Source organism: Pinus tabuliformis, chromosome J, assembly GCF_031772625.1.
Source record: "Pinus tabuliformis cultivar Carrire ecotype Pingquan chromosome J, CPIR1, whole genome shotgun sequence".
NCBI lineage: Eukaryota > Viridiplantae > Streptophyta > Pinopsida > Pinales > Pinaceae > Pinus > Pinus tabuliformis.
Genome location: NC_142295.1, coordinates 755,210,920 through 755,221,865, shown reverse-complemented (window position 1 = coordinate 755,221,865; position 10,946 = coordinate 755,210,920).

Sequence of the window (10,946 nt, the reverse complement as noted above, 5' to 3'; positions counted from 1 at the left end):
AAAGCAGTGGCTAATTGATTGAAATTATTAAAAGAGGCTCATGGTAACTCAATGTACCATTTGGCGGCAAGACCAATAATAGTTCATTAAAAAGGATTCAATCGAATTGAATCATCAATGATTGAATTAGATGCACACCAGAGGTGATAAGTCATAACGTTATTTTACATATCCTCTCCAAACTTACCTTCAAATTTTGGGATATCACTAGGCAACTTATTAGGCATTGGTGGCCAATACGGAAGATAGTAAATCAGATCGTTCGTAAGGCATGACAAATCAAGTAAATCCAAAGTTTCAATAAATGGTAACTGACGATTAGGGTCGCGAAAACCTTGAGTAATGAGACCAGTTCCAGGAGGAGGATATCTAGGATAACTTGGAATCGGATTTGCATTAGGAATGTTATAACCTCCTAGAAAACTAGGATTAACCGGACCAAACTAAGGTTGTTGAGGCTGTTGATAAGTATAACCAAGATATGGTTGATACTGATAAACTGGGTTTTGTACAGTAGGACCGAATTGATACTGTCGCTGGTACGGTTGATAAGTGAATTGCGGTTGAATTGTGGCAATCGTACTTGGACCTTCTTGCCTTGCAGGCATCTGGACCGAAGTCTGAACTATAGGTCCTGACTGTGGCATAGAGACTTGAGGAGTTTGCATTGATGCAAGGATAGTAGAAACGGAGCTACAAATACTCCAGAAATAGGTGTGGTAGGTTGAACAGAAGTTGCAACAGTTTGAGGCGGAGTCTGAGGTGAGCTAGGCCCAGGTTACTGAACTAAACTAGGTGCAGGGGTTTGAACAGTAGGTTGGACAGGTTGCTGGGTTGGACCAGAAACCAAAGGTTGTCTAGGTTGATTAGATAACTGCACATTAGGTTGCAAAGTCTGTTGAGTTTGAGATGGTTCCCAAACCATATTCATTCTGGAGTATGGACCCATAAAAGGTTGTGTATATGGAGGACCATAACTTGGTTGAACGTAGGGCTGATGATTAAGCGGTACATTTCTAGCTCCTTGTAAAAATGATGGACCAGAAGGAGGTTGGAAACCTTGAGTTGGGTACTGACCTTGAGGTTGATAACCCTGAGGCACGTACTGAATCTGGGGTTGATAAGCATCCTGAGGAATATACTGAGTTTGGGGTAGACCTTGGGGTATGTACTGTCCTAAAGGTATGTACTGTCCTTGAGGTTTCCCCCCAGGTGGTAACTGACTACCTTGGGATTGCCCCCCAGGAAATAACTAACTACCTTGAGGTTGAGGATTTGGAATACTACCAGACATCATAAGAATTTTCTCTGCGTTCAACGTTTGAGTTCCATTACTACTAGGTGATAAATGATGTTCAGTCGGTCGAGGAGTTGCTCCTGAAAAATTACTAGAAAGTGATTGGTACCCCAAAGGAACAGAAGGACTCTCGTATAAAAATGTTTCCGGTGATTGGGAAAGCATAGATGACTCTCTTGACATGATCGAAAAGGATAATAACCTCTTGGTGTAGGATGAAAATAATCACACGCAAACAAAGACAAACAGCTAAATCACATGCCTAAAAAATCTAAGAGTTCAAACCACACACAAACAGTAACTTCCCATACTAAAAACACTAGTTGGTGATGAAATCCAACTTAGTAGAATTTTAATACAGAAAGAGCGGTTGGAACATTTACCCCAACAACCTGCTTAATGAAACAGACTGGCACAAGTTTCTTCACAAAACCATCTCGAGTGAAGAGAACTTCCCATAGAGTCCAAGTGAGTCTAGTCGACGTCTGCTCCAGGTACAGTGAGATCCTTCATTCACCGTCACCTTAGGAAATAATCTTATGTTTATGGACACTAAGGTTACCAACAACAATAAATACAACTAGGGGAATAGTCTACGATCCGATCTACACGCAAGGGTAGAGTAACAAAGCTAAATCCCCTTGAAGGCTCCTCGACATGGTCAATCCGAGGTTTACCAACTAGTGACCCCAGGCTCCTCGACAATGGTTAATCCAAGGTTTACCATTTATAATACGTGAAAATCTTCTATCTTTCCCAATGAAACAGAATTGATTGTCTCAAAGGTTCGGACATGATCTCGTGATTGACTCCTTTAAGAGAAGCTTCCCAGAATATATCCATTACAATTGGATTTATTTCCTATTGCAAGATGTATCTACTTGTTTGTTTTAACTATCTTGGAGAGTTAATTACTCCCTACCCCAGGATACTAGCCTAAGCTATATTGGTGATAAGAGCTCTAGAAATAGAAAAAATTACTAGATCGATTTTAATTAAGCATTGCTTTTATGGGTTGTTCCTTAAGTCAATAGGTATGGAAATGAAACTTTGATGGTGTGAAGACTCGACTCCAAACAATAAAAAATGCACCTAAAATGATAAGAAATTCGTTTCTTTCAATGAAATTCTAGCTAAAAGAAAGAGTTCAAGAATGGAATTCTTTAAGAAACAATTCTTTCTTTCAACATGGAAATGGAAAGGAAATCTTTTTGTCTTTTTCAATAAGAACTCAAAACAAGACTAATAATTGATGCTCACAATAAATCCTTTTCACTTTTCAAAACTCGAAACTACAAAAAACAATTTTCTTCAAAAGAGATCTACAAGTTCTAAAAAGGCACTCAAAACTACAGAAAGTAATTTTGAGATCTAAAAACTTTAAAAATCTAATTAAATAAAAACTTCAATTCTTTTTTAGGACATTTTACTTAGTTGTTCAGTAAACTAAGGATTCATTTGTTCAGAATAACAAACCAATAAAAAAACATCCAGATATCCTTTATTTTGTAGAAATGAAATTCAGAACTTATAACAAAGTTTGTTCAAAGATTTGCAACAAGAAAACTAAATCTATCTCTCACAAAGGATAGATTTCACAACCAAGTCAGACTCATCAAGAAGACAAAAAGACACCAAGGTGATCTAAGGTTTCTCAAGCTTCTAATCTTTGAGTCACTACAGAGACAAAGTGAAAACCACTCTAGGAAAGCAAAACTTCTAGAAAATCATCTAAAACAAAAATACTATCGGAACTCACTCATAAGAGGTTTTTGACAGGAAAAACACAAATCTAGGTAGACACTAAAAATTCTAAGTCAAACCTAAACCTAACTGGAAGAAGGTATTTTAGGTTTTTCAAAAAAATTTACAGGGTCCGCAGGCTCCAGATGCAACAGGTGCGGTTCTGCTCTGTTTACTAAAGGAAAAGTGCGGAGATGCCCGCACTGTCTGTAAAGAGAAAGTGCAGTCCCCTGAAAAATTCAAAAAAATAAAAAAATAATCCAGATTCTAAAAACTACCCAAGCCAGTATACATCAATAAAAAACTAGAAATGAAAACAATTTTCTCAAGTCAAAACAAAGGAAAACCAAAAACCAAATTCTTTCCCCAGCGGAGTCGCCAATTTTTTGGCCAGATAAATCGATCTTGTAGACAAGGCCGATCTCCCTAGTATCAGAAGATAGTCTAGCAACAAATAGACAAAAAAACCTATCTTTCTCTAGAAATATGCGATTTATAAATAAATACTACAAAGGTGTTAAGATCCTACCTTAGATCCAATGCTTGTTCGTTGTAGTCATCCTTCAATCGTTCGAAAGAGTTACCCTCCAATCGTTCGAAAGAGTTATCTTTAAAGACCTGCAATCACAAACAAGCAAACATTAAATAGCACCTGCATAGCAAATATTATAAATCATGCCTATTATGGTGATCAAGGAATCCATAAAATAAACCATGAATAAATAGCTTATTGAGAAAAACAAATTTATTTGTATTAACTTTGAAGTAGAAGAACCTTATAACCTTTTCAGCCTTGATGTTGAACAAGCTCTTCCTGGGGTACGAAACAGGTATTTCCTTTACTTTGACAAGCCTTGCACTCTTCCAAATGAGATCTTAGAAGTATGTAATCTTTCCTCATAAAAGCTCAATTAAAGAAGACTAAGTTCCAACAACATTTCACCTCAAAAATATTTAGCTTTCAACCTCCCAAGTAACCAGACCAATGCTTCATTTTATAGTGCAGAGGAGGAGGTTACAGGTCCATCTATGAAGGGATAGAATCTTCCTTCAAAGGGATAAGCTCCTCACATCAAGGGGTTAGCTCCTTAAGGTATGGGATGCATGAACCTTAAGAGAGCGAACTTGCCACCTCAAGATTCCTTCCAGAAGCTTCTAGAAATGACTGAAAGTGAGTTTTTTAGAATGTACTCATGCCTTTTTAACTTTTACAGGGGTCCACACCCATAACACAGAGACAGAGCGGTCAGGTGCACAGGGGACATGACCATTAGGTGTGGGACCATGGGTAATGCAAAGAGAAAGTGTGGAACTAGATTTTTAAAGACTTTTGAGGGCTTTCTCTTATTTTCAAGGCTTGATATGAAGAACTGAGGCTTTAGACTTGCAAAGGAGGAAAGTATGAGTGGTAATGGACTCACAAAGATTGTACAATGTCAAGGTGACAATTTTTAGTGCAACAGCTATTCGCAGTGCATGTCGTGGATGGCCATTTTGAGGATATAATACATTTCCTAATGACAGGTACTGCACCAGAACGATACACTGTCCAACGAAAGAAGTAATTAGTAGTGCGCGCGACAGATTTCTCTGTTATTGCTGGGAATCTATATGAGATGGGGACTGATAAGATATTGTGATGGTATGCACCTGAGTCGAAAGAATTTGTATCCTCGCAGACGGTCATGGGGGCGCCGCGGTAGGACATTATGCAAGAAGAGTAACCGCGGAGAAGATTCTATGTGTAGGGTTGTGGTGGCTAACCCTCCATTAGGACTCAAAAGCATATTGCAAGGCATGTGATGTGTGTCAAAGGACTGGTAGACCATCATGAAGGGATGAGATTCCTTTGAATCCATAGATGACATTGCAACCCTTTGAGAAGTGGGTGATAGATTTTGTGGGATCCATTCAGCCCTAAGGAAAGATAGGAGCAAGATACATTATCACGGTGACGAAGTATTTGACTCATTGGGCAGAGACACAGCCTGAGAAGGATTGCACAGGCACGACCACTGCAAAGTTCCTCTTTGAGCACGTACTGACGTGATTTCGCTGCCCAAAGATCTTGATGAGTGATCTATGCACTTCTTGAATGAGACAATTAGTGCGTCAACAGAGGAATTTCAGGTATATCACCAGAAGAGCATGCCTTATCACCCACAGGCTAACGAGATGGTGCAAGCATTGAATAAGGTTCTCAAAAGCGTGCTGACCAAGATTTGTAATGCTCAACGAAGTGATTGGGACCTACGCACACCTGCAGTGTTGTGGGCTTATCGAACGACATGAAAAAAGTTGACTGGAAAATCCCCCTTTAGGCTCGTCTATGGTGTTGAAGCGGTTATGCCTATGGAATATATCGTGCCTAGTTTGCGCATAGCATCACTTATAGGTATGATAGATCGTGGAGCCCTACAAGAGAGGCTCGCACAACTCGATGAGCTCGAGGAAGAGAGATTTTTAGTTGGACTTCACCAACAGGTCCTAAAGTAGTGCGAAAAGGCATGACATGATTGAAATATTAAGCTGCGTACATTTAAGATAAATGACCTAGTTTTGCTATATGATAGTAAGTTTGATAAATTAAATGGAGAACCCTTCCTAGGAAAGGTGAATGGCAGTCGCTTGAAGCCATACACCGACGGTCCAGCTATGTGACTAGATGAAGGTAACACAATCTTAGCACTCCAGGCAGCTAAAAGGAGGTGCAGGACTTTAAAATACACTGCCCGGGTTGGGGTGGTACGCGATTGGAGGATGGTGTGAAGCAAGGAAGTGTCACTAGGTCCACGACAATGCGATGGGAGCTGCGCTACCCAGGGAGAAATCACACAGGTCGACTGGAAAGTGAACGTTAAAGTCAATGTTCATGATTTGACGACAAAAGTGAGGCTAAATGGAGTGGGTGGCCAACATTTAAGACGAAATTTATGGCTTAGATCCTTGAAAATTTTCTGCCAATCTGGCATTAATGAACTGATTTTGGGGGGAACAGTCGGATTTGAATTCAAAAATGCCCTATAAATTACAAGTGGTTGTCCAACAAGAAACACTTGGCATTTTGAGAATTGATTTGTTGATCTCTTAGGAGAATATGAATTGTGAGAAATACGAGATTTTGATAGCTACTAAGGTATTTGACACTTTGCTGACAGAAACACAAAAAATATTGCATAAAATCATGTCAACACCCCTGGAAATTATAAATACCGAACAAGTAGTAGAGGAGCTGACACAGGAAATGGACATAGAGGTAGAAGTAGCTGCTCAAGAAGTGGCCGAAGTACTGGTAGAGGTCCCTAAATTGCCAAGAATGCCGAGATCAAAGCCAACCTAAACTAAGGAGACTGTGAAGGACAAGAAGGGAAAGCAACCCGCCATATTGGTGCGCGCATCGCCAAGAAGAAACCCACTGAAACCCACTGCACAAGAGAAGGGCAAGGCCATAAACCTAGAACCAGAGGAGGATGATATCGAAGACATCCCGATGGACGATGAGGATGTGGGAGTTGAAGTAGAGGAGGTTGAAGCCCAGGGTGCAGACCTTATTATTCGGTTGTCAGAGTATGTCCCTCTGTGCAAGCCTAAGTCCAAGGTCCAAAAGGACATTGATGAGTGTAAGACTCCCCTGCAAACCCCTCTACTACCGGACGAAATTGTTTTCGACGATCCGTGCTTGGCACAAGTGCCCCTACTGAAGCTTGAAGATTGGGACTTGGCGGACCACAAGAGGTTCCCACACCTAGCGACTGAGTAGTTGATGTGCCGCATCATAGATATGAATATGGAAATGACCACCTTGGAGTTGTGGAGGTGGCTCAAGGGAGTAGAAAAGCGAGGGTTTCTCAACCTTCTCTGGGTGCCACACTACAACTGCACCCTGGTGACAGTTTTGGTCATCAAGCAGCCGCTGTGCTTGGTGCATGATGGGTGTCTATGGCTGGAGGAGCCGATACCCATCACAGATCGGTTGATTCATCGAATAACATGTCTGCCGTATATAGGTGAGAATCTAGTGATGATCTTTGGCGGAAAGGGTGGCGAGCAAGCTCTCGCGGAGTCAATGAAGGAAAAATTCAAGCTAGTGAAGAAGTCATGTGGGTACACCATATCTAGCATATATGACCCCGCTGTGAAGGTAGCCACATAGATCCTCGCAGGGAAGGTAATGAGGAAGTGTCACGCCGATGAGGTGCTAGCACCTATTGTTACGCTCACATAGCAGTGCGCTGAAGGAGTCTAGATCAACTGGTTGGACTACCTTCGTGGATATTTCCTAGCGAACTTCCGTGAAGCACAAGAACTTAGCAAGATATTCCACTGCGTGTGGCTCTTGCAGTCGTTTGTGTTAGTAGAATGGGAGCTACCAGAGGACAACCAGTTCCCTTCGGTCACGCCAGACCTCCCTGAAGCAGCGAAGTATGCTTCACTGTGGGCAACCAAGGATGCACAGCGAGTCCGGGATAACAAGATATTTTGGATCTTAATGGAGATGAACATCAGGATGGCCATAAATCGCAAGACAAAATTGTTGCCCATGGTGTACGCCAACCTGCAGGGCTATGCTGAGTTCAAAGTCGATTTCCATCAAGTATCCATCAAGGCACGGAAGGACCCTATGCAGAAGTGGTATGGCTAGCCGTATCTGGCCATGGATGATGCCATTGATGTGATGCTTGATGAATGGCCAACAGAGTGGCACATTACCACTAACTTGGCAGTCAGTGGGAGCAAGTCCACCGTACAGAAGAAGGAGGAGGCCAAGCTAAAGATGGCACAGCTAGTCGAGAAGAGGAAAAAGGAGGCCACTGATAACGCCCTGGCATAGCAGGTAGGAAAGCAGGAAGGAAAGTAGATAGGTGCAACAGATCCTAGCTCTAACAAAGGCGTGAGGTCCCCTTCACCTGAGATAGAAGAGGAAGAAACAAAACAACATGGTGTAGACCCTCAGGAGACGTTCGCCCGCATTAAGTGCCCAAGAGAACTGGAAAAGGGAGGGTCTAGGAAGAAGTCAAAGGTGACCAAGACCTCGCTGGACCCTATCACATTGACAAAGGGCGATTTACATGATATCGGTGACATAGTTAGGGATGTCACCGCGGAGGCCCTACATCAATTTGAAAAACAACAACAGATCATCCTAGGGGCTATCCAAACCAGGTTGTAGGAGTTGTAGACTCGTGTGTCGCAGGCTAGTACGGTGTCTACTAGCTTTGATATCGACACTTCAGAGGCTACCGATATGCCGCGCACGAAGGTTTTGAGTGCGATAGTGTTGCCGGATGGAGCACTGATCATGGAAAATGAGGCTGACAGGTTCACTATCAGCGACCTGAAGGGAGTTGGGCTGAACCTGGTAGTGCTTCCTCACGAAGCACTCCACCTCTTGCAGGATGGAGTAATTGCAGAATTGAGGGCTTGTGATGACCATGCCCTCCAGGTAATCAACGAAAAGTGGATCAACAATGAATAGATGGCCTTACAGAGAAGTGCTGCCATCACCACTAAAACTAAGGTGACCAACCAGAGCAAGAGGATTATGCAGTTCATTAAGGAGGAGTGCCGAATGGTCCCAGAGTTGGCCATTCCAGAGGAGGAGCCAGTCGAGGTACGCATCTGCAAATTGGCCACAGGGGTGCACGACACTCGGAATAAGATGGTGCGGGTTCAGTTGGAGTTGAACCTGCAAATTACCGAGCTACAGTTGAGGGCCTAACCTTCAACACCACCAAAAGTAAAGGAACAACGGGTGACCACTGTCACAGAAGTAGTCGCGGTGGTGGAGAGTGCAGTAGCAGACTGCACGTAGTTGTTCGAGTAGTCATTTGAGGTCCTGACAAGCTTGCAGGAGGACCCCAATATACAGAGGCTAGAGAAAGAAGTGCATGAGCTACAATAGCACTATGATGAGGTTAAGGGCACAGTGCGAACTGTCGTGCTGACACAGAGACTAGCCAAGCTGCAAAAGGCCAAGCAGCTAAAGGAATAGGTGGACACAGCGCTACACAAGGAAGCAGTTCTGAAGGCGAGACTAAAGCCCTGGCTCAAGGAAGCTTACGTAGTCACATGAAATATTGAAGGCAAGCTTGCGACTCTGCAAGTGACAGAACAAAAGGTTTAGGCTGACAATGCAGGAACAATGACGGAGAAGACAGTGGAAGATGCAAAGAAGGCGATAGCTCATTGCACATCCAAGGTAGCAGTCATACAAGTCAAGCTAGATGGGCTTCGTGCAAATATCTCTGCGCCTACCGAGTGACTCGAGGGTGAGTCACGATGCTTGTGTTGGGGGCTTGTTGGGAGCGAGATCCCCCAAGGGCAGTTTTGGGCTAAAAGCCCATGTTTAAGTCAAAATTTGTAATAAAATTGTAAAGACTCTGCATTTTGTGGTTGCAGAGCATGAAGGTATCATGTGTCATAAAGGGTAGTCCGCCCTTAGTTTTGTAAAGAAAAGTCGGCTGTAGGAGATCTACCCATGGGCTATGGAACATGGCATTGTATAAAAATAGTTAAGCTCTAAGTAGTTTTGGAGAGACAATAATGAATTATGTAAGAGAGTGGTAGCTCTGAAGAAATCTAAGTCTTGGGTTGTAGCGTAGGTAGAGGCTTTGCAGCTGATTGCGTAGAGGCCAAGGGTAGAAGTCCGCAGATGAGTGCACGGACCCCTACAACTGTATGCGCAGGGTGGATAGAGGTTGTAAACACTTGAAAGACATTAATAAAGAGAGATATTCTGCAATTTCTATGTCTTTGTTCTGTTGATGCATCTTGATATGTTATGTATGAATTTCCTTTATTATGCTTATGTGATGCACGAATGAATGCAATTACATTGAATAACTGAACGCATTTACGAATATATGTTTACGCGGTGTTAACTATAATTGTTTGATAAGATAAGCAAGTCACTTATATTAATTGGGGAATCTGCATGGCACGCTGCCATAGCAGCACGAAAGTACCTGAGCAATAGGCTAGTGCTGCACGAAGGTCGATCGTACCCTTTTGTAGAGGTATTGAAGGACAAAATAGAGGGATTTTATTGTAAGCCCTAGAGCAAAGCAACTTGCGCAAAGGCAGGGATAGAGGGAATTAAACGACATCACAACCATCTCAGGGTGTGGAAACTTGGTTCCAACATTCCCCCATACTGCTTTAGGTGAGACTTCGGTTCGCGCTCTGCGGGCTGATGCTGAAAGGGCCAATAGTGTAGGGATTTATTTGGCTAATTAATGCTGAACCTGGGTCAGGCCCCCTCAAGCCAACAAATATTATAAAACAATTGTGGAAATAATAAAATAATATTAGATTACATCATCAAATTTTAGAGGGAGAAAAGGAAAAACTACTTTTTCAACTGGTATTTTCAACTTATCTCCCTACGATTTTACTCAAATTTCAAGTGGGAGCCCTCGTTGGATGCAGAATTTAACTCCTCATGCAAGGAGTACCCATGTGCCTTAATTTTGATGGAACCTTCTACATGAAAAATGAGAAATACATGAAAAAAACGTGATTGCAATCACATTTTTCATGTATTCCTCATTTTTCATGCAGTAGGGTCCATCGAAAGTATGCAACATGGGTACTCCTTGGATGAGGAATTAATTTGTTCATCCAATAAATTCTCGCACTTGAAACTTGAGTAAAACCGTATGGAGATAAGTTGAAAAAAGTGGTTTTGTTTTTAATCCTTTTACTCCAAAAATGGTGAATCAACCCTATGGTTGAGTTCATCATCTTAAATCCTATTGGTTCTTATAAATTTTATTTTGGTTGTACATTTTTGTTTTGACGCCCATTTTAGACCTCACAATTTCTCTAATGTAGTGTATTTTGTAAGTGACATATGGGTGATCTTAGGAACTCATCAACTGTGGTTATAAAATTCCCCTTAAACCTC